At 35.1% G+C, this 23842-nt stretch overlaps 1 pseudogene; it reads right to left on the bottom strand.

Annotated features, from left to right (window-relative positions):
- Positions 1 to 1979: 1979 nt before the first annotated feature.
- On the bottom strand, positions 1980 to 23708 carry LOC120180639 (annotated as a pseudogene).
- Between the last annotated feature and the right edge of the window lie 134 nt (positions 23709 to 23842).

Raw genomic sequence — 23842 nt, 5'->3', positions numbered from 1 at the left:
ACGCTAAACGGACATCCAGGATGGGAAAATTAATTAAATAATCCTTGATCCCCTCATTAACATGTGCAGACAAACAACTTTCCTTATAGACATCCACTGCCTCTCTCTTCGCGTGTGCCAGCACTGTCTCGTGTTCCCCCACTTCCTCAATTTGCGATTGAAACATCCCCTGACCTGTAACGGTACTCCTCAGACCCATCATCAAATCCTCGCCTATGTTCTTTTCCTCCTCGCCCTCACCCGACAATAGGCTGCCACAAGTTCTACTCCTCATACAACAGAAAACACTGCCATCTTCCTCAAAACACCTCTCGGAAATCTTCACCTCCGATCAGTTCACGTTTCTTCCTTCTTCCTCAGCACATATCTTCGACTCGGGAAACTTAAATGGGGAGACACCAATGAGCTCCCCCACCTTGGATAATGGGGAGGCAACTGCCTCTTCCATCGAAGACGAATCAATCCAGACAGATTCTGGGTTGAAACATGGCTCAAACTCGGAAACATGCACTTTGAAGAGCCTATCCCCGACTTTCAAAACAATGAATTCTTCCACTCGAGCTTGACTGTTCGTGATAATCTATAACAAGGCCCTATCAAACGAGCCGGAATTTAAGGTCCCTTCCTCAATAGATATAAGAACTCCCCATTTGACTGCAATATTTATGAAGGTGGAGAAACTCCACACAAAATGAGGGATCCCTTTGCACGAAAGCCAAGCCCGACGGCTGCTGCACTGAAAATCTTCCGACCAAACTTCCACTTTGTCGAAGCATTTATTCAGCTCCCCAATCTGATTAAACAGAGTATAGTCCCTACTCTCTGCATCTTCAAATATGATTAAAATAGCTAACCCTCTTAACCTCATAATTTTCGAACCTACAAGGCCTTCATTGTGCATAATAACATCCAACTCTTTCATTTTAATAAAATTCCTGCACCATCCTACCAAGCTATCTTTGAGAGTTGAGAGCTTATCCTTGTCAACATAACCAACAATGGGAGCCTCAGAATGACTAACATCCTCCGCTATACTCTTTACCTCGACTGGATATGAACCATGTTCGAGCACCAGCCTTGTAAGAGTGATTAAACGTTTATTGTCAAATAGTTGAGAATACTTAGAAGTTATACTACTTTATAATCAACTTTAACTTAATAAAAAAAACCTAATGATTGATGTATTCGTGAAGATGTTAATGAGTAATCAATTAATTAAAATAATTAATATTTAAATTATCAAAATCAATATCATACTGATATCAAATTCGTATTTAGTACTTTAAATCGAATTTAATCAAAATTGTGATGAAATTAAATTATTTTTTAATTAATAATTTTAAATTTATATTTTTATATAAATATATTTATACATATGTAATTAAGTTACATTTACATGCAAGAATCAAGCACTATCGTTAAGGAATTGTTATTATCTTTGAAGTCTTGTCATTCTAGGTTTGAGCACCAAATTTGTAGAGATGTATAAATGTATAATGTCAAATGGTTAAAAGTCTTTGAATAAATATTATATTATATTCCCTCTGTATTAATAGAAAAAAAAATTATATTTACATATGGTAATGCATTGTGTAGGTGTGTAGATGTACTTCAAAAGAAAAAAATGAAAAATGCATATTGTCGCGCCGTGATATATATATTTGATTAATCAAAGATTATTATTAGTATCGGATTTAGTGATTCTCAACAATTTGATAATGAAAATTCAAACATTTTTACGGTCTGTTGTTTGAACCTAAAACTTCTAGAGATAATAATAATTCATTTAACCATTTAGATAGTTTGATTCGTACAACGATGTGATATATAGGTGTATATGTATTAAAAATGTTGCAAAATATATAAAAATGAGATAAATTTCAAATGATAAAACAAAACATAATAATCCTAATATGTATTAATAAAAATAAGGTATTATCTTAGTTTTAATTAAAATATACACTATTCTGCAAGCTATTAAGATTTAACCCAAGGTAATACGTCGTTAAATAAAAAAGGGTATTACATCGTTAAATAATTAGTTGCTAAGATTGCTTCTTTCAAATGATGTTCCTGGATTGAAATAACAAATCACTCACCTGAACTGATACCCTTCTCGGAAACTTCCTCGTTCTCGATTTCAGCATCGCTATACGTGAGAGCACGCTGTAGTTTCCTCGGACAGAATACCTCAACCTCGGTCATATACACAGCAGTAACAGGGCGATGATCGGAAAGTCTAAACTCGGTCCGCCGATAACTCAGTTGCCTCATTCCTTCACCGTACGAAAGAATGCGGTCACACCTGCATATTAGAAGAATTCATAAGATAAAAAAAGGACCAACAAAGCATAAATCTTATAAAATCTTTGCTTTTTAAGGCATTACCATGATGGAGTTCGCCTCCCTGTCTTAGAATCCTCCCCATAGTACTTCTCCGAATTTACCTCGTATTTGTATGTGGGAGCAAAATTTAGAGCACCCTCCGACCATCCATTGAATGTTCGACCTTTCCATAGCTCTTGGACAAACTGTCGTGATTAAAACAGTTGGTTTAAATAATATTTGATAAGAAAATCGCAACCGGCAATGATCTAGAATTGTACCTGATCATGCTTGATTAACTCGGACCAGTCCTCCTTGGAGATGAGCTCGCGTGCTTTGTCATACGGTAACTTCATACGGTAGTTCAGATCACCAAACCAAATTATTCTTCTGTAGGAAAACAAAACAGGTACACATAAAGAATTTAATCGAGTTGAGTTGAGCTTGTGTTTAAATAGCAACTAAGAATTTAACAATCTCAACTACTAGAATGATAGATGAGTAGATGGCACCATTAGTTCACAGTGAAAGTGGTACTTACTCGTGATCATGAATGACTTTGGGAAATCCAATTGAGGAAAAAGAAAGAAAATGAGTTCGTTTTAGTATTTCATGCACATCCGCATTTCTTTTCAGTTCATCTCCGTCTTTTTCTCCTGCTGTCAGGTGAGTGCATATGAAACAAAACAGTGTTTCATATATGGACATGCTGATTGATACAGATCCCTGCAAGATTAATGAATCGCCATAATATAAGCTAAAGACAACAGGAATTTATTTTTTTTAGAAGAATAAAGAAAGCATAATCAAATAATTAACTACATTGTTCCGACTCATCATTTTTATTGAAATATCCGTCTATGATAATCGTTTCTAACATTACGAGAAGGAACAAACCTTGTTACCAATGTAGCCCAAGACACCGACACCAACAGTGGACACCTTCAGATGATGAATATGCCGGCGCAAACTCCGACGAACCCATATCGAGAGGAAAATTCCAACCATCTGCTTACTTACAATCTTTACGTACGATGATCTTCGTTTCCTTTTCATGAGGGATACAAGGTCAACTTTCGCAAGTGTAGGTATCCCTGATGCACCATCATTTTTGGACTTGTGTGTACTATATGGTTGAAAAGACTTGGCTGCTCCAAAACATTTGGTCGTTTCAAAGAATTTGGTAGGTTCGAAACATGTTGAGATAGCAAGTTCAATGGAGGTTCGGGCCAGATCAAACCGAGCCTTTCGGTCATAGTAAGTGTTCTCCTTAGTCTTCGACCTCTTCCGATTACATTTTGGTCATGACTGAACAGGGCTTTGGCATTTTCACCACATTCCTCCATCTGGAAGCTATTCAATCTATCTAACCTCTTTGGAGAGAAGAAAAATTGCCCCTTGGAATCATGTTCTACTGGCATATCAAGTTTAGCACCATCATTGGCTTCGTCGAAACCATCCTGTTCTTCTTCCACTCGCAAGCAAGGCAATCTATCTAACCTCTTTGGAGAAAGAAAAGACTGCCCCTGTGAATCCTGTTCTACTGGCGTGTCAAGTTTAGCACTGTTATTGGCTTTGTCGAAACCATTAGGTTCTTAATCTAATGGATAAAATTCTTCATCGATATCACTATCGGTTTCGAGAATTATATCTTCTTCTATGTTTGGGACGTCGTCGAATGCCTTAAACTTGGAGGGTGATACGGGAGCGGAATAGCATTTTACTTTGGCATTTGCATGTCGAACTCTATTCAGCATTTTACGAATGATGTTTTCCCACTTCGGAACTGGACGATTATCTTCGGCACCAAAAATATTCCCAGCATTCAATGGAACTATCTCTTGAATACTGTAAACATAAACCAACGTCGGACATACACCCACGTAAGATTTTATGTTATTTATAAATAAAAAAGCTAGAAAATGAAGAAATTTGAAAATGCACGTGATGATCAAAATACTTACCCAAGCACGTAGATGTCAGCAGGTTCATTGATATTAATCCAATCATCAATATCATGGTCTTCAGGTGGAAAATGTCCACCAACATTCCAGGTACCAACGCATATTCTATTAAATTAAAAAAATAAAAAGGGTTTCAGCAACAAACCACATGAAAGACAACTAAAATTTTTCTATTTGAATTAAAAACTTTTGTTGAAGAAAATGAAACTCTATACCACTGGACAACTAATTTAAGGAAACAAGGGAGAAGCACTGCACCTTATTTCCTTTGTGTTTATGTATTGTGCCCTAAAAGTCTCTGACTTTCTTCTCCTTAACCTTGGAAGACTATCTTAACCCAAAATAAGAAAAAAATCAAACAAATATAAATATCAATATATCAATTTTTTTAATAGTATAAGGTGAGTATAAAGTAGTGTATGTTCATAATCTTTCTTAATCATTAACAACATGCGCACGCCTTATAGACGCAATATGCTTATATCTATGAACTCTAGGGAGAATAACACTCCCTTCAACCACTCAGGTTGCTTAATGGGTTCATATAACCTATCTTAAATATGATGATCATAAGAAAATATACAAACACCAAAAAAATAGATAAATTTACAGAATAGATTTAAACATCAGCTTTTATATGGGATTACCACTTAAACCAAGGTGAGGGCCCTCTTCTTTATTCCTTCTGATCTTTGATTCTGTTCCATTGCTACTGTCCAAAATCTCTGCAAGCAAAACCCCACTTCACATTTAGACTCAACCCTCAGGTAAAAACCACAAAATTTCTAAAGTATTCGAAATGTGTATACATATATCTAAGAACTTATGAATCTAAAATCATTCATATAAATGATTTATTTAAAACCATTTCAGTTTGATTATATTTTTATATTTATATTTATATTATAATATTATATTTAATTTTGTATAATATAAGAAAATATAAAGCTTGAGTGCTTGACAATAGTTTAAATTGGATTCAGGCTTTGAATTATGAAGTATAAATTAGATTTAATTTCTAAATGGGTTAATTTTTTTTCCCAAACGATTTTCCGGACCTAATTAGACAGATTGCTCAAGTATATAATGTTGGAAAGAAAATGTTGAAGTCACCTTCGGTTTCAGAGTCAGAATCACTATCGTCTCCATCATCGGAATCGGCACTGTAATCGGGGTCCCCACGAGCGATGTTGAGCAATTTCCGCACCAGAACTCCAGGCCACGATGTCTGTAGGCAGTTACAAGAGAGAGAAAACAGCAAACTTCAACCAATTTCCTCTGCAAATTTTCTCTGAATTTTCCCTTAATTAAAACCCTAAATCCAAACCCAGAAAAAACAAAACCGAGAGTTAAGAGAAAGAAAACTACCTCTCGTTTCTCCTTTGAGTTATGTGTTAAAAGTAGTTTGAAAATGATTATGTGAAAATTGTTTTTAAATTTTGATAAATATTTCTTTGAAAAAATTATTTTTTAAAATTTAGTAGATGTTTATTGAAAAATTATAATAAGATAATTATAATTAGTCATTAGATTTTAAGGTATTTATAAGATTAGTCCTTAAGCTTCAACTACAAATACCCTAACTCATTTAGCTTCAATATAATCCCAAAAATCATTTCTTTCTCCCATTACTAGATAGTTTTCTTGTGAGTAGTGAGTGTTTTGTAAACACCTGTAAATTTTATCTCTTAGTAAAAGATCTGCAGCAGTTCGAAGACGTAAGCAAAATCGGCTGAATTTCGTTATCAATTTCGGGTATTATTTTTCCGCTTTTATTTTACATTCTCACTAATCTGATTATAGGGAAATTATTTGTACTCGTTTATTTCCCAATAACTGGTATCAGAACTTTTGATTGTGAATTTTATCAATTTTTTGCGAGGTTATTATTTATTACTATTTGCATGAATAGTGAATTTCGTGAATAGTAAAATTTTGTCGGCGATACGAATTTGTCGACGGAGGTGTTCTAATATACGGTGGTTCGCAAGAATTGTCAGAAACGATCTAAACGAAGCCAGATTCGAGTGAGGGCGATGGCTACAGACAAAGGGAATGTGAATATTGAGAAGTTCGATGGTGCGGACTTTGACTTTTGGAAGATGCAGATTGAAGATTTTCTGTACCAGAAAAATCTATATCAACCTCTTTCAGGAAAGCAACCAGAAGGCATGAAGAATGAAGACTGTGCTCTTCTCGACAGACAAGCCCTCGGAGTTATTCGACTGACGTTATCCCGCAATGTTGCTTTCAACATAGCAAAGGAAAAGTTCACGGTGGATCTTATGGCGGCTCTCTCCAGTATGTATGAGAAGCCATCGGCCTCAAACAAAGTGCACTTGATGAGGCGATTATTCAATTTACGGATGGCGGAAGGGGCATCAGTGGCTCAACACTTGAATGAACTCAACACAATCACAACCTAGTTGAGTTCCGTGGAAATTGAATTTGATGATGAAGTTCGAGCTTTAATTCTCTTATCATCTCTACCAGACAGTTGGAATGCTACTGTTACAGCAGTAAGCAGCTCGTCGGGAAACATCAAATTAAAATTTGACGATGTTCGGGATCTGGTATTGAGCGAAGAAATTCAACGGAGAAAATCGGGTGAAGCATCAACCTCATCAGCCTTGCACACCGAGTCTAGAGGGAGAAATTTAGAAAGAAATTCAAATCGTGGCAGATCGAAATCCAGAAGGGGCAAATCAAGAACAGGAAAAAAAGATTTTACCTGTTATAATTGTGGCAAGAATGGTCACTTTAAAAGAGATTGCCGAGCACTGAAGAAAAATACCGGTGCACATGAATCTGCCAACATGACAGAGGAGACAGGTGATGCCATAATTCTAAGCGTCAACAATCCGATTGAATCATGGATCTTGATTCAGGGGCATCTTTCCACTCCACCCCGTGCCAAGAAATCATGGAGAACTATATTAGTAGTGATTTTGGGAGCGTTCATCTAGCTGATGATGAAACCTTGAAGATCGTCGGAAAAGGAGACATCAGATTAAAGTTGCCAAACCAGACAACCTGGACGCTGAAAGGAGTGAGACATATTCCTGGCCTCAAAATAAATTTGATTTCTGTAGGACAACTTGATGGAGAAGGATAAAGCACAGCCTTTTCAGGCTGTAAATGGAAGATTACCAAAGGAGCACTCATCATTGCTCGTGGTAAGAATACTAGTACTCTCTATGTAACCTCAAGTTTAGAGAATATCATTGCAGTAGCAGATGCTGATGGAAAATCAAACCTATGGCACCAAAGGCTTGGTCATATGAGCAAGAAATGGATGAAGACACTTTTATCAAAAGGGAAGCTGCCGGATCTAAAGAGTGTAGATGTCGGACTATGCGAGGATTGTATCTTTGGCAAACAAAAGAAAGTCAGTTTTACAAAGATTGGCAAGACACCCAAGGCAGAAAAGTTATAGTTGGTTCATACTGGTGTATGGGGACCATCTCTAGTTCCATCTCTTGCAGGCTCACTATATTATGTCACCTTCATCGATGATTCTACAAGGAAGGTGTGGGTTTATTTTCTGAAGAAGAAATCAGAAGTCTTTGATACATTCAGAAAATAGAATGCCATGGTGGAAAATGAAACTGGTTTGAAAGTCAAGCGGTTGAGGTCTGATAATGGAGGAGAGTACATAAATAGAAGATTTAGAGATTTCTGCGTAAACAATGAGATCAAGATGAAGACAACTGTTCCCATGACACCGCAGCAGAATGGCGTAGCAGAGCGCATGAACAGAACTTTGAATGAACGTGCAGAAGCATGAGGATACATATCGGCTTGCCCAAATTGCTATGGGCTAAAGCTATCAACACTACAGCTTACCTGATCAACCATGGGCCCTCATTTCCCTTAGATGGCGGAATACCAGAGGAAGTTTGGAGTAAGAAAGAAATAAACCTTTCACACTTAAGAGTGTTTGGTTGTATTTCTTATGTACACATAGACTCTGCTGAAAGAACTTGATGCTAAGTCCAACAAATGTGCCTTTGTTGGTTATGGCGGTGATGAGTTCGGTTACTGGTTTTGGGACTATGAAAATCGAAAGATCATCAGCAGAGATGTCATTTTCAATGAGAATGTGATGTACAAAGACAAATCAACCATTTAATCAAGTAGCTCAAACACCGAAGCTGAAACAAAGAAATTTGCTGAGTTCGAGGAGATTTCTGGAAATGATGTTCAGCTCAGTCCTGAAGCAGTTCAAGAAGAACCAGGCACACCGGAACTAAGACGCTCCTCCAGAATTCCTAAACCAACCCAGCGGTATTCTCCTTCTTTGCACTACTTGTTGCTGACTGACAATGGTGAACCAGAGTGCTATGATGAAGCAATGCAAGTGGAGGATTCAGTCAAGTGGGAGTATTCCATGAAAGATGAGATGAACTCGCTTATGTCAAATCAGACGTGGGAATTAACTGAATTACCACCAGGCAAGAAAACGCTCCACAACAAGTGGATTTACAAGATCAAAGAAGAACATGATGGGAGCAAACGCTACAAAGCAAGATTGGTTGTCAAAGGTTTTCAACAAAAAGAATGTATTGACTACAATGAAATTTTCTCTCCAGTCGTGAAACTGTCTACAATCATACTGGTATTGAAAATTGTAGCTGCAGAAAATCTACATCTTGAGCAGTTAGATGTAAAGACAACTTTCCTTCATTGTGATTTGGAGGAAGAAATCTATATGAGGAAGCCAGTAGGCTTCATAGAGGCAAGCAAGAAAAATCTGGTATGCAGGTTGAAGAAGAGTTTGTATGGTTTAAAACAAGCTCCTAGACAGTGGTACAAGAAGTTCGATAGCTTCATGAGTAGCAGTGGTTTTACCAGATGCCAAGTAGATCATTGTTGCTATATCAAGAGGTTCGAAAATAGCTTCATTATTTTATTATTGTACGTTGATGACATGCTCGTTGCAGGCTCAGACATGCAAGAGATTATAAACTTGAAGCAAAAATTGTCGAAGCAGTTTGCTATGAAGGATTTGGGCGCTGCAAAGCAGATTCTTGGGATGAGGATTACGAGAGACACAAAGTTGGGGACTTTGATGTTATCACAGGCTGAGTACTTCAACAAAGTACTCTTCAGGTTCAACATGCAATATGCTAAACCAGTAAGTACACCTTTAGGTGTTCATTTTAGACTCTTCAAAGAACAATCACCAAATACGGAGGAAGAATGTGCACACATGGTGAAGGTGCCGTATGCCTCAGTAATTGGAAGTCTAATGTATATCATGGTTTGTACTAGACCATATATTGCTTATGCAGTGGGAGCTGTTAGCAGGTACATGAATAATCTAGGCAAGGTACACTGAGAAGCAGTCAAATGGATCCTCATATATCTGCGGGACCACAAACAAAGCATTTTGTTTCAAAGGTGGAGATACGATACTGACAGGCTATGTAGATGCTGACTTAGCCGGAAATGTTGACATCAGAAGAAGCACTATAGGGTATGTCTATACTCTAGGAGGTACTGCAGTGAGTTGGGTTTCTCAACTACAGAAGATAGTTGCTCTCTCCACAACTGAAGCAGAATATGTCGTTGTTACGGAAGCCAGCAAGGAGATGGTCTGGCTTCAAAGTTTCTTGGAAGAGTTAGGCAAGAAACAAGAAAACAATGTCTTGTATTGCGACAGTCAAAGTGTTATCCATCTAGCAAAGAATCTGTCTTTTCATTCCAGGACGAAGCACATACAATTGAGATATCATTTTATCCGGTCTCTTCTGGAAGATGGGATTTTGAAACTTGAAAAGATTAGTGGAGCTCAAAATCCGGCAGACATGTTGACAAAGACAGTGACTACGGACAAACTGAAGTTGTGTTCAACTTCAGTTGGCATGCTAGAGTAACAAGTCTATAAAAGCTGTTGCATTAATCGAGGTGTGAAGACAGATTAAAATCAGTCTTAAAGTGAGAGATTGTTAAAAGTTCAAAGTTTGGCAACCAACTTTGAAAAAATAGTTTTCAAAGTTTGGTAAATGTTTCTTTGAAAATGGTTTTCAAAGTTTGGTAAATGTTTATTTGAAAAATGGTTTTTTCAAAGTTTGGTAGATGTTTGTTGAAAAATTATAATGGGATAATTATAATTAGTCACTGGACTTTAGGGTATTTATAAGATTAGTCCTTAAGCTTCAACTATAAATACCCTAACTCATTTAGCTTCAAGATAATCCCAAAAATCATTTCTTTCTTCCATTACTAGAGAGCTTTCTTGTGCGTAGTGAGTGTTTTGTAAACATCTGTAAATTTTTTCTCTTAGTAAAAGATCTGCAGCAGTCCGGAGACGTAAGCAAAATTGGCTTAACTCCGTTATCAATTCGGGTATTATTTTTCCGCTTTTATTTCGCATTCTCACTAATCTGGTTATAGGGAAATTACTCGTACTCGTTTATTTCCCAACATCTTGCGTCATGGCTGTATAATAATATATACAAATAATTTGAATAAATGGAGATAGCAATTAAGAATTTAAAGAAGAAAAAAAGGAAGCCAAATGATTTTGAGAGGGAAAGAAAGATGAAAACTCTTGCAATAACTATCAATGGCGATGTTTTTTTAACTAATTTAAAGTTTGATTTTCTGAGTTTTAACTGTTGATGAAGGAATATGATTCAGTAGCACAAGAACAATGAATCGTAAACAAACTGAAATCTGATGATAATAATAATCATTAAACGAATCTCCTGTGCATTTCTCTCTGTTTTTCAGCCATTGTGGAGTTCTGAGTTTAGGATGAATTCATGCATGTAAACGTGGTACTGTTGAATTTTTCGTATCATAATAACAGATATGGCCACAACTATACGTGACTGAAAATGATACAGAGAAATAAATTATTTAAATAAATATTAAAAATTATTAGATATCTAAAATATAGTTTCATGTTCTTTGTATTAAATAGTAAATACGGTATAATTCAATAATTTTATTTATATATATAGTTTTATATTATTTGAACTAAATTCATATAAAATATTGTATTATTTAATTCTAATAAAGATTGTTATTATGTAAGTTGTCAATAAAAACTAAAATTATTATAGACAAACTTATAATATTGATAATTATCTAATTTATTTATTTTTAAAATTTTAAATCTATTATTAATAATATTTAAAGTAGTAGTTAAAAATTCTCAGTTAATTTTGTTCTCCTTTAGATTATGAGCTTAAATATATATTAGAGAATTCCTTCCGCTAAACAAAAATTATTAAAAAATTCAATCAGCTCCAATAACATATTTTATCATTGTAATAACTTTTATAAATTTTTATTCTTCATTAATAATATATTAAATAATAATCACTGATAAATATGTATCATACTGAAAATGTATTTAATATTTAATATTTATTTTTGTGTATCATTTTATCGTATCGAGGGAGATGTCATTTTTGTTTCTATATTACCAGTGATGTAGTAGATTAGAAATATTTTTTTAGATAGAAATATATCAACAACATAAAATTTTTGTATAAGATATGTATAAATAAAATTTTTGAATGGACACTATTAATAAAATATATAATTAATTGAAGAAAATTCTATCATTAAGCTAAGTTGACCATTCAAGTTAATTTCACCACATTTTGTATTTAATTTTTATAACAATATCGCCACAAAATAAATATTTTTTATGATTATAAGATTCGAATATGAGACACTTTAAATTAATATCCGAAAGCTTAGTCACTCAACTATAGTGTGAATTTTTTATTAACCATATGCACAAACAAATAGCCTTAGTGGTTAAGAGATTTGTTATTTTTAGTTATTCATTGAGATATCGAATTTGAACGTCGCGTATGCAGATGTATGTGGTTTCATTGTCAAATAGTTGAGTCTTTAAACAAATACTACTTTGTATTCACCCTAGATTCATAAAAAAAACTTGATATTTACTTATATCATGGTTAAATTAAAATATTAATTTTCACTTTATTTAGAAATAAAAAAATAATTAAATAATTAAATATTTTTATATTTTTATAAATATATATATTAAATCATTCTAAAAAATACAATTTTTTATTTTAAAAATATTTTTAAAATCATATTATTAATTTATTTGAAATAATATTATTTAATATTTAAAATTATATTATTTATTTATTTGAAATAATATTATTTAATTTTAAAACATTTATTTTATTTTTTTAATATATCAAACTTAATACTTATTTATAGTACTATTAAATTAAAAGATTATGTTAATTATTTAATTTTAAAATAATAAATAAATAATATAATTTTAAAATAATAAATAAATTTATCTTTTAATTTAATAATAATATATGTAAGTATTAAGTTCAATTTAATAAAAAAGATTCACATTATAATTGAGTGGTTAAACTTTGTTTAAAGAAAAAGAAAAAAGAAAAAACATAATGATTTAAAATCATTTTGTTTAAATAAAAATAAAGAAAAAAAAAGGAAGCATATTGTAAAATCGGGTTATATAACCCGAAGCAAAAATGTAAGAAGGGATTACTCTCTGAGATCGAAAAAAACAATAAAAAAAGATAGAATTTTTGAGTAATTTTGAATGTATTTTTACTATTTATTTTCGTAGTTCGAAACCAAAAAGAATCTTATCTTGCATGTGTAAATAAAACAATCGAAGGATAGTGATTAGATTTTTACTGAGAAGGGTGTCGATCGGGGTTGATTCATGGTCGTCAGAGTGTTTGAGCATCGAAGGGGTTCAATTTTTCATTCAACAATTAATAAAAAGTAAAAAAAAAATCAAATATTTTTCTGGTATTTTTTTTATAGCTTTCGAAGTTAAACAATATAACAAAAAAGAGAGGGAAAAATGACATTTTACCTTTCTGTCAAAGCATCTATGGTGTTCAGAGGGTCGGTTCGCCAATCCGAACAATGAGAAGGAGCGTCTCAAGGAGGGGAGCAGCATATTGAAATTTGGGTCCAATCCAACGACGGACAACGGAGATCAGAGCTTGGGAAAGCCGAAAGGTCTTTGGCCATTTCACGACGATCGGAGCGTCCCCTGACGAAATGAAGGCCAGATCCGTGATCACCGCATCAAGACGAGTCTCCCGATAAATTTTGGTGACCAACATCCATCGGAGGCGGCAGGGCGACTGGGATGGCGGCTGGCGGTGACCATTGATCGGACGAAATTATAGAGAGATATCTCTCTAAAAAAAATTAAAAAAACAGAAAAAAATGAAATGTTTAAAAAAAAGAAAAAGTTTGTATTTATAAAAAATTTCGAGGGGAAATCACATTTTAGGTCCCCCAATAATTCCCCTATTTTTACAAAATGGTCACTGAAAGGGACCGATTTAGTAATTTTTTGTTTTTGTTTGTGCTTTAAAATTTCTGGTATAAATTCAGTTTAATCCCCCCACTTTTAGCGTGTTTATACACTTTAGTCATGTGTAGTTACCTTTTAATTTTTTTCTAAAACTTAGTGGATTGATTTTGCAATTCTGCCTTTTCTGTACATGTGTTGTTACTTTTTGGGTTATTATCATTTTTAGTCCCCCAAACTTTGTCGTGCTTTTACATTTTGGTCATTGGACCTTTCCTTTCTTATTTATTTCAATTTTATCATTATGTTTTATTTTATTTCAATTTAGTCCTTGTTAGTTATCAATTTAGCTATTGTATTTTAATTTCTTACATTTCGATCCTTGTTTATTTTTTATTTAGTTACTATCTTTTGTTTTCTTGCATTTTAATCAATTTTATTAGATTTTATTATAATTAGATCCTTGTATTTATTTTATTTTTTATTGGTTGTTTTTACTATTTTTACTATTTGTTGATTTAATTATTTTAATTTAGTTCCTTGCTTTTAATAATTATTAGGGCTTAAATTTGTAGATTAACACTTTAAACTTTAATATTTATAGGTTTAGATTCATAAGTTTTAGGATTTTATATTTGGGTCTTATAATCTTAGTTTATTTATTTGACCATTTAGTCCCCAAACTTAATTAAAGTTTTAACATTTACATAATCAAATAGGATTAATATTAGAGCTTACATTTTTAGATTTGAGCCCCTATGTTCTCTAATTATCATAATTTGACACTTTAAGTTAGAAAAAGCCTTAATTTACTTTTATTTTAATTAGGATGAATAAAATTTTGCTTGCTCGCATTGTTTTTATAAATCTAAGGCACTGTTCACTTAATAAGGAATTAATAGTATATCTCCCGCGATCGTGCTCAGGGGGTGATTACTGGTGATTCCCTAAATAAGTCGACATCCTTTTCAAAACCGCATCATGTTTTCTAAAAATGAGGCAATGTTCGGTTATTAGGCATAATAGTTGATCTCCCGTATTTACGCTCAGGGGCGAATGCTATCGATCTCAATAAACGAATACCCTTTTCAAACTATGCATCCTTAATGATTTTTAAATTAAATAAAGATCGAACTCAAAATTTCTGGTTTTAAATATAGGGTAATCAACTAGGTACCAATTTTTGGGTACTTGTGGGGGTGCTAATCCTTCCCACACGTAAACGACTTCCGAACCTGATTTATGGATTTTTGCAGACCCCAAAACTTGATATTTTGATAAAAGTAAAATATTTTATTAAAATCACCCGGTTTTTATGGTGTCTCAATCGCACCTTAAATGATTGGCGGCGACTCTTCATTTTTCGAAATATTTTCAAATAGAAAACCCCCAAGTCGGTATCGGTCTTCCCAGCGAAAAACGGTGTCGACAGCTTGGCGACTCTGCTGGGGACTTTTATTTTTTAAACAAATTGAGAGTCGAGCCACAAATTGGTTGCCCTCTATTTATTATTTGGAAATTACGAGTTCAATCTTGTTTAATTTACGATTCATTATGTTATTTCAAAAAAAAAGATTTTTTCTCTGATTAATGCTTACAATTCTGTGAATATTTAGGATTATTTCATATCATAGTTCTAAACCCAAGCTCAAACATGGTTTACCTAAGTAGAGAGAAACGTCATACCTCACGAGAAGCATTGGGCTTCCTTGTGTGGGTCTGACAAAGTATCTCTAGAAAGCACCTTAAATTGCCTATCCAGATATCAGATCTGAGGTTCGCTTTTAGTAGTGTGATCCCCTGAGCTAAACCTAATTCACAAGTCTGTAATGGGCTAGAATCTGGGGCAACCTTAGCATGTTGTAAAGATGGCTTGGGAACCTTTTTCTAGAACCCAACCTCATATAAAGAATTTAGTAAGCCTACCCCGCTAGAGCAATGTGGATAGCCTAGGAGAACTAAAACGCATGAAGTTAGGATTATTGATAACTCTGTAAAAAGACTACTTTTAAGGCCTTTTTGACATAAGTTATTGTTTGTTTAAGGGTACATATAAGTCATTTTAGATGTATGTAGCTGCATGTAATTGCATTTGTGGTGGTTGTGTTATTTTATTTTATTAAAGTGCTATATGAGGAGGAAGGTGTGGTTTTTAGTGATGTGCAGGAAACAACAAGCAAAATAGGCGAGCTGGGAAGTAATGTCGCGGCATCACACGCTGAAGCAGATTGAAATGCCTCGGCATTTCTGGCGTAGAAAACGACAAAAATATACAGCTGTACGTGGATAGCTGGCTTTGCACGTGAAATGATGGTTGTAACAACATGCTAGGGGACCACTGACACCTGGAGGATAAGGTTCATGCACAACATGTGATTCTAGGGGTATGAGGGGTATTTTTCACCCAACAACAACATCATTACCCCTAGATATTTTTATTATATATTACACCTCACAAGAGAGAGAGTGGGTAGAAGAAAGGAGACGCATATTATAGCAGAAAAATCATATTTTTATTTTCCCTTTTCCTTTCTTCTTCCTTGGGTTTTCCTTCATTGATAAAGCTTCAAGGAGTGGCGAGCTAGGCGCTGAGAGGAGCTAGCGAGCTAAGGCGGTTCGTGGTGGCTGAGGAGACCTCCGGTGGCACGCGTCGAAGGCTCTTTCTCACTTCCCTTTGCTGTTATTTTATTTATTTTATTTGTGGGTTGTTGGAACGAATATTTTGTGGATTTTTCTATTGATATTTCGAACCCCACCATGAACTAACTTATTTGGTGGTGTTGGTTTAATGGATGTTTTAACTTTATTTTAATGGTATATTTAAGTTTATCTTGGTTCTTTATTTGCTTTGTTTATGAATGCTTCACCATCTAGGCTTGTAAGAGGCATGGAAATGTCCATTTCTTAGATGAAGGTTAGGTGTTCAGAAGAATCCTAAGCTAAAAATACTTGTAAGTATTCGAAAGAAACGCAAGACAAGATCCTCATAAGCAATGGGTTATAGTATTTTCAAGGGGCTTTGAACCGGCCTAGGAATATTATAACCTAATCCCCTAGATCTCAGAAGAGACTAGGATAGGATTTTAACAACTAAAACGGGTGTCTTTATCAATAGGGTAGGCTGTCCAACATCGTTGAGTGAGAGCAGATGCCTTGGCATGCTATTCTGTTAGGTTCATGTGAGAACATTTTAGGAAAGCCCTGTCGAGTAAGTAAAGACCAGATAGCTTAAATCTGCCTGAGAGATAAGTTTAGCATTCTTATATCAATCTCTACCATTCATTCCATTAAAAGCTTGTCACGTGAGGATTATCTTCTTTTCATTTTATTTATCTTTTATTTACTGTTTTTACCATTTTTCATTGTCTTGACATTTCATCATTTTCAACACTAAACATTTATTCTTACCACTACATTTCCATTTGCTACAACATCACACCATCAATCCACATTCACCAGCATACACATATCCATTGTCGTGACATTTGTATATATCAAGACTAAATATACTTAGATAGAATAGTGAATAAACTTTACTCAATATCCTTCCAATCCCTGTGGAGATGATACTCACTCATCACTTTATTACTTGAGCGATTGTGTATACTTGCACATTATTTACGTATATTTTATAGTACTCACAACACACGAACAAGTTTTTGGCGCCGTTGCCGGGGATTGGCAATTGATGATGTTGAGTTTAGTTGTTGCACCGTTTTATTTATTTTCTTTGTACATAGTTACTTGTTTTTGTGTTTACCTTTTTCAGGTGTTACATTGTCGCATGACAAGTAAAAGACCCAAAGAACCATTATTTCATATAGAACCTGAGGCTCATGTTGTTCAAAATCAAGTGAAGGATCCTGCAGTTCTAAATGCCACGACAATTCCAAATGCTAGGAATGCTGCTCGACCACAAACTATTAGAGATTACTTAGCTCCCACCTTAGATGACCTACAACCTGCTATTATACCTCCCAAGATTCAGGCAACCCAATTCGAGCTCAAACCAGTTATGTTCGACATGTTGGACTTGATTGGAAAGTTTGGTGGTGCTCCTCATGAGGATGCAAGGCAACATGTTTGAGAATTTTTGGAGGTATGTGACTCCTTTCGACAAGAAGGTGTGCATGAAGATGTGCTGAAATTGAAGTTATTTCCATATTCTTTGAAAGATGATGCCAGGGCATGGTTCAATGGATTACCTTCCGGCTCTATAAGGTCTTGGACTGAATTGTGCAAAAAATTTTTGCTACGGCATAATCCACCGAATATGAACAACCATCTTAGGAATGCCATAGCATCTTTTCACCAAGCTGATGACGAGTTAATGTATGAGTGTTGTGATCGCTACAAAGAATTGCTTCGCAAATGTACCAACCATGGATTCCACGACTGGACTCAAGTCGTGATGTTCTACAATGGAGCCAATGCACCCACGAGGATGATGCTAAATGCCTGGACAAATGGCACTTTGCTTGACAAATCACCTGAAGAGGCTTTTGGCATTCTTGATCGAATTGCTAACCATGATTACCAATTTCCCTCTTCAAGGTTTGAAACTATAAGGAAGGCATCTGGGACATTCAAGTTGGAAGCTGAAGATTCAGTGTCGGCCCAACTCTCTACCATCACCAATATGTTGAAGAATTTGCAAAATTCTAAGGAGGTGAAAGAAGTGAAGGTTGATAGCTTGGCATGTCTGTTATGCCAAGGCAATCACCATGAATGTGAATGCCCGAGCAATCAAAAGTCCATCAACTATGTGGGAAGCTTCAATGGATGGTGTCAGCATCCCAATTTCTCATGGAAAAATCAAGGAGCTTGTAATGTCAGTCATCTCGCTTAGCAGCAGTATATAGATGAGCCCCCAGCCTTTCAAACGAATATGCCATGGCATAATCAAGGGACAACATCTTCACTTAATACAAGTTCTCTAGAGGCCACTATGCAAGACTTTATGGCAACTACAAAGGCTTTATTAGAAGATCACGATGCATCTATTAAGAGTCAAGAAGAATTATTACAAAGTCAAGGGGCATGGTTGCAAAGTCATAGTTTTTCTTTGAGAGCTTTGGAAATGCAAGTGGATCAAATTGCCATGGCATTACAAGAATACCAACCAGACAGATTGCCTAGTGATACTGAAATCACTAAGGGTAAAGGCAGTGAACAATTTAGTACATTCACCTCAGGGAGTGGCACCTATATCTACAAAGATGCTAAGTTTGGGGGGAAACACTAGAAGAACCTAGCTATGAGATTGTGCATGAAGAGTCTCAATTGTAAGAGGACTTACATTCGCTGGAGAACAAAGCTGGATGTTCAATGAGTAAACCCGATTATGACAAGCAAAATAATGCCACGACAAAAGAAAAAACCCCACTAGCAGGAGTTGATGACCAAAGGGAATATGCAGAATCATGCCACGGCAATTTTGCATGCACTGGTGATTACTTGAAGCTTGATGAAGAAGACAAAGATGAGTGTAAGGATATTTCAAAGGAGACGGGTCAGTCTAGCTTACTTATAGCTAGACCAGGTACGAAATCTGAACCTGAGGATTTCATTGAATTTACTCAACCCCAATTAGTTGCCCATTTTTCTAGGCTAGAAATTGTGAAAGAACTAAGGAATAAAATGGAGAAACAATTCCCTGATGAGAAATTATTATTTTCCACGGCATTGTCGTGGTACGCTGACATTGTCAATTTTCTCGTTAGTGGTGTTTTGCTTCCCTACTTGAATAGCCAGGGCAAGAACAGATTGATGCAGGATGATATCCCCTACTTCTTGAACGAATTTACTGCCCAAGCAATTAAAAGATGTCACGGCAACGGGGAGAAAAAAGAGAAGACTACTGCAAAGGTCTTACAAATCGGGTTCTATCGAATTACACTAAAGGTGGCGTTGTTATATATGTGGAGCATTTTGGTCTATACTGGTGCTCCAATCGAACGCGACAAAAATGCCATAACAATTCATGATATTTTGGATTTTGCATCCCTTGAACCCTTTTTAATTTATGTTTTAAAAGTTTTATTCTGTCATGAGTGTTTGTTTGTTTATTTTTATTTGTTTTATTTTTTTAGTTTTAATTTTAATATTATTTTTTTAAGACAAAGGGTGTTTTGAAGGATGAATATGATGAAATCTCACGAGGGAACTTCACAGGATGCTGCAAACCAATATGCCACGACAAAGCTAGATGCAATTGAGGCTCTAACAAGACGCAGTCGTGACACCTGTTCACAAGGAGATGCTTCCACATTGGGCTTATAATCTTCTAGTCATTTTGGACGAGATCTTGCCATCATTTGAGGATGCCACGACATTTGCAAATGTCACTCGGCAAGACAATACACCCAAGCCAGAGGATGCTAACCCAGTCAGCATGGACTAGATGACGTCTGAAGTCATCTGTTGGGCGTATGGAGACCTCAACATCTAATAACACTGAAGGCCCTAACACACCAGCTGCTGAACCCAGTTCTGATCCTGACAAAAGCCCCACATCACTGAGGAAGTGCACCAGACACAATACTACTAGCACGGCCAGTGTGACTCCACCACCATCTTAGGAAGACAAGGTACCTTGCATTGCATTGCATCGCATCGCATGTAGTCTAGTTTTAACTTAGTTTTTATTCAACATTGAGGACAATGCTTCTCTCAAGTTTGGGGGAGGTAGTGTTCTTTGTAGAACATGTGCATGATAATATTAACATAATGTTATGCCATGGCATCAGTAAATGGTAGGACAGTTAGATGAAATGTTTTGATGATACCTGATGAAAATGAACTTTTTAGGCTAGAAATTGAATATAAATGACTATTGAGAATGATAGAACTGACTCTAGGGCTTGATGCTTTATGAATTATTCTTACACGATTTGTATGTTTTCTATACTTAAAGAACTTATGAAGTTTTTATGAAAGAACTCTGGTTAGCCTTGGCATTAAAATATGGTAGTATGCTTAAATGATAAATCACTGTTTAAGAACTCCCTTATCTCTGAATTTTGTTTAATCGTGAATAAATACTTCGGCATAGCTGTAGAGGGACACTCCTCTTTGCCGTGGCATTGCCTGGAACTCTCTTTAATAAATGGCAGCCACGCGCATACGAGTGAATGAAAGTAGTCACGGGATGACTCTGTCTGACTAGCTTGGGGGTGGAAGGTATGCTTCATTTCACCTAGAGTGTGGGATGGTAGGTGTGATGAGCTGACTCCCTTCGTAGCAGTGTAAAAAAAAGTGAAAAAAATAAGAAAAAAAATGTGTAGTAAGTGAAAAGGGAGTATAAATGTGCTTAATGAATGAGTTAATGCCGTGGCAAAACTTGGGAACTCAATTAGAAATTGCCTAAATTCGTTAAGTATAGATTAAATACAATAAATCACACACACAACACCATAAAGAATCTTGACCTAGGGAAAAGTACTTGAATTCTTGATATGTCTAGCATGTAGAAGCCGATTTTTCTGAGGGTTGAAATTCAATTTTTGTCTTGTTGTCCTACTGTTGAAATTGCCATGACATTTTGATTGTGTTAATTGTTATCCATTGCTTGAGGACAAGCAATAGCTCAAGTTTGGGGGTGTGATAACTCTGTAAAAAGACTACTTTTAAGGCCTTCTTGACTTAAGTTATTGTTTGTTTAAGGGTACATGAAAGTCATTTTAGATGTATGTAGCTGCATGTAATTGCATTTGTGGTGGTTGTGTTATTTTATTTTATTAAGGTGCTATATGAGGAGGAAGGTGTGGTTTTTAGTGATGTGCAGGAAACAACAAGCAAAATAGGCGAGCTGGGAAGTAATGTCGCGGCATCACACGCTGAAGCAGATTGAAATGCCTCGGTATTTCTGGCGCAGAAAACGACAAAAATATACAGATGTACGTGGACAGCTGGCTCTGCATGTGAAATGATGGTTGTAACAACCTGCTAGGGGACCACTGACACATGGAGGATAAGGTTCATGCATAACATGTGATTCTAGGGGTATGAGGGGTATTTTACACCCAACAATATCCCAACAACATCATCATTACCCCTAGATATTTTTATTATACATTACACCTCACAAGAGAGAGAGTGGGTAGAAGAAAAGAGACGCATATTGTAGCAGAAAAATCATATTTTTATTTTCCCTTTTCCTTTCTTCTTCCTTGGGTTTTCCTCCATTGATAAAGCTTCAAGGAGTGGCGAGCTAGGCACCGAGAGGAGCTAGCGAGCTAAGGCGGTTCATGGTGGCCGAGGAGACCTCCGGTGGCACGCGTCGAAGGCTCTTTCTCACTTCCCTTTGCTGTTATTTTATTTATTTTATTTGTGGGCTGTTGGAACGAATATTTTGTGGATTTTTCTATGGATATTTCGAACCCCACCATGAACTAACTTATTTGGTGGTGTTGGTTTAATGGACGTTTTAACTTTATTTTAATGGTATATTTAAGTTTATCTTGGTTCTTTATTTGCTTTGTTTATGAATGCTTTACCATCTAGGCTTGTAAGAGGCATGGAAATGTCCATTTCTTAGATGAAGGTTAGGTGTTCGGAAGAATCCTAAGCTAAAAATACTTGTAAGTATTCGGAAGAAACGCAAGGCAAGATCCTCATAAGCAATGGGTTATAGTATTTTCAAGGGGCTTTGAACCGGCCTATGAATATTATAACCTAATCCCTTAGATCTCGGAAGAGACTAGGATAGGATTTCAACGACTAAAAAGGGTGTCTTTATCAATAGGGTAGGCTGTCCAACATCGTTGAGTGAGAGCAGATGCCTTGGCATGCTATTCTGTTAGGTTCATGTGAGAATATTTTAGGAAAGCCTTGTCGAGTAAGTAAAGACCAGATAGCTTAAATTTGCCTGAGAGATAAGTTTAGCATTCTTAGATCAATCCCTACCATTCATTCCATTAAAAGCTTGTCACGTGAGGATTATCTTCTTTTCATTTTATTTATCTTTTATTTACTGTTTTTACCATTTTTCATTGTCTTGACATTTCATCATTTTCAACACTAAACATCTATTCTTGCCACTGCATTTCCATTTGCTACACCATCACACCATCAATCCACATTCACCAGCATACACATATGCATTGTCGTGACATTTGTATATATCAAGACTAACTATACTTAGATAGAATAGTGCATAAACTTTACTCAATATCATTCCAATCCCTGTGGAGACGATACTCACTCATCACTTTATTACTTGAGCGATTGTGTATACTTGCACATTATTTGCGTATATTTTATAGTACTCACAACACGCGAACAATTATCAATTTTCTTTGTATGCTTTAGCTTTTCAGTCAACTTTGAGTCAAATTTATTTATTGTTGCTAAGATTATATTTCTTTGACTAATCATTTCAACTAACTTGATTCTTTCTGTCTTATTTCTACTAACATTGGTTTCCTTTTGTTTGCTCTTATTGCATTTTTGCTTGAACATGACATATTATTCAAAGGTATTGATCCCTAAATAACTGGTCATTTAGAAAGTTCTTGAAAAACAATGCCTTTCGCTAGGATCGGTAGAAATTCGAAGATGATCTACATAGATCGAGTGGCTTCAAGAGGGAGTTTACTTATGGGTGTTCATTCGGTTAAAACGGTGGTCGACCGAGCCAAAATACCCTTAACCGAATTAACCGAACTTTTTTTTCTTTAACCGTTAACCGAACCGAACTTTTTTCTGAAAATATTAACTGAACCGAATTAATTTCAGTTAATTTTTGAATTAACCAAAATTGTTTTAGAATTTTAGAATTTAATATTTTTTAATTAAAAAATAATAATTTATAATTAATTTAAATAATATCTAATTATAAATAATATCTAATTAATTTTATTCAAACATTTGCATTTAGTTTTAATATTATTTTAATTAATTAATATTGATTTGGGTTTTAAATGAGTTTTAAATAGATTGTGTTTCTCTTAATATAATTATATTTAAGGGTTCCTTGAATATTTTACAGAGTAACCCCATGATGCTGCCTCACCCATGCAGTATGTGGGTGTTGAACTGGAACCTTCATCAATGGCAAACTTGCTTATTCTTACGTAAAAAACTCTTAAATCAAAGAAAACTCTCTCCATTAAAGAGATGAAATTTTGTCTACTTTTTTATAAATAAATTTAACTGAGAAACAAACAGAAATTCAAGCATCGACTTGACAAAAAATTATATATACAAAACAAAAGCAACAATATCAATCTTTCCAACAAGAACT

Source organism: Hibiscus syriacus, unplaced genomic scaffold (genome assembly GCF_006381635.1).
Source record: "Hibiscus syriacus cultivar Baekdansim isolate YM2019G1 unplaced genomic scaffold, ASM638163v2 tig00112498_pilon, whole genome shotgun sequence".
NCBI lineage: Eukaryota > Viridiplantae > Streptophyta > Magnoliopsida > Malvales > Malvaceae > Hibiscus > Hibiscus syriacus.
This window is presented reverse-complemented; position numbering and strand designations above follow the sequence as displayed.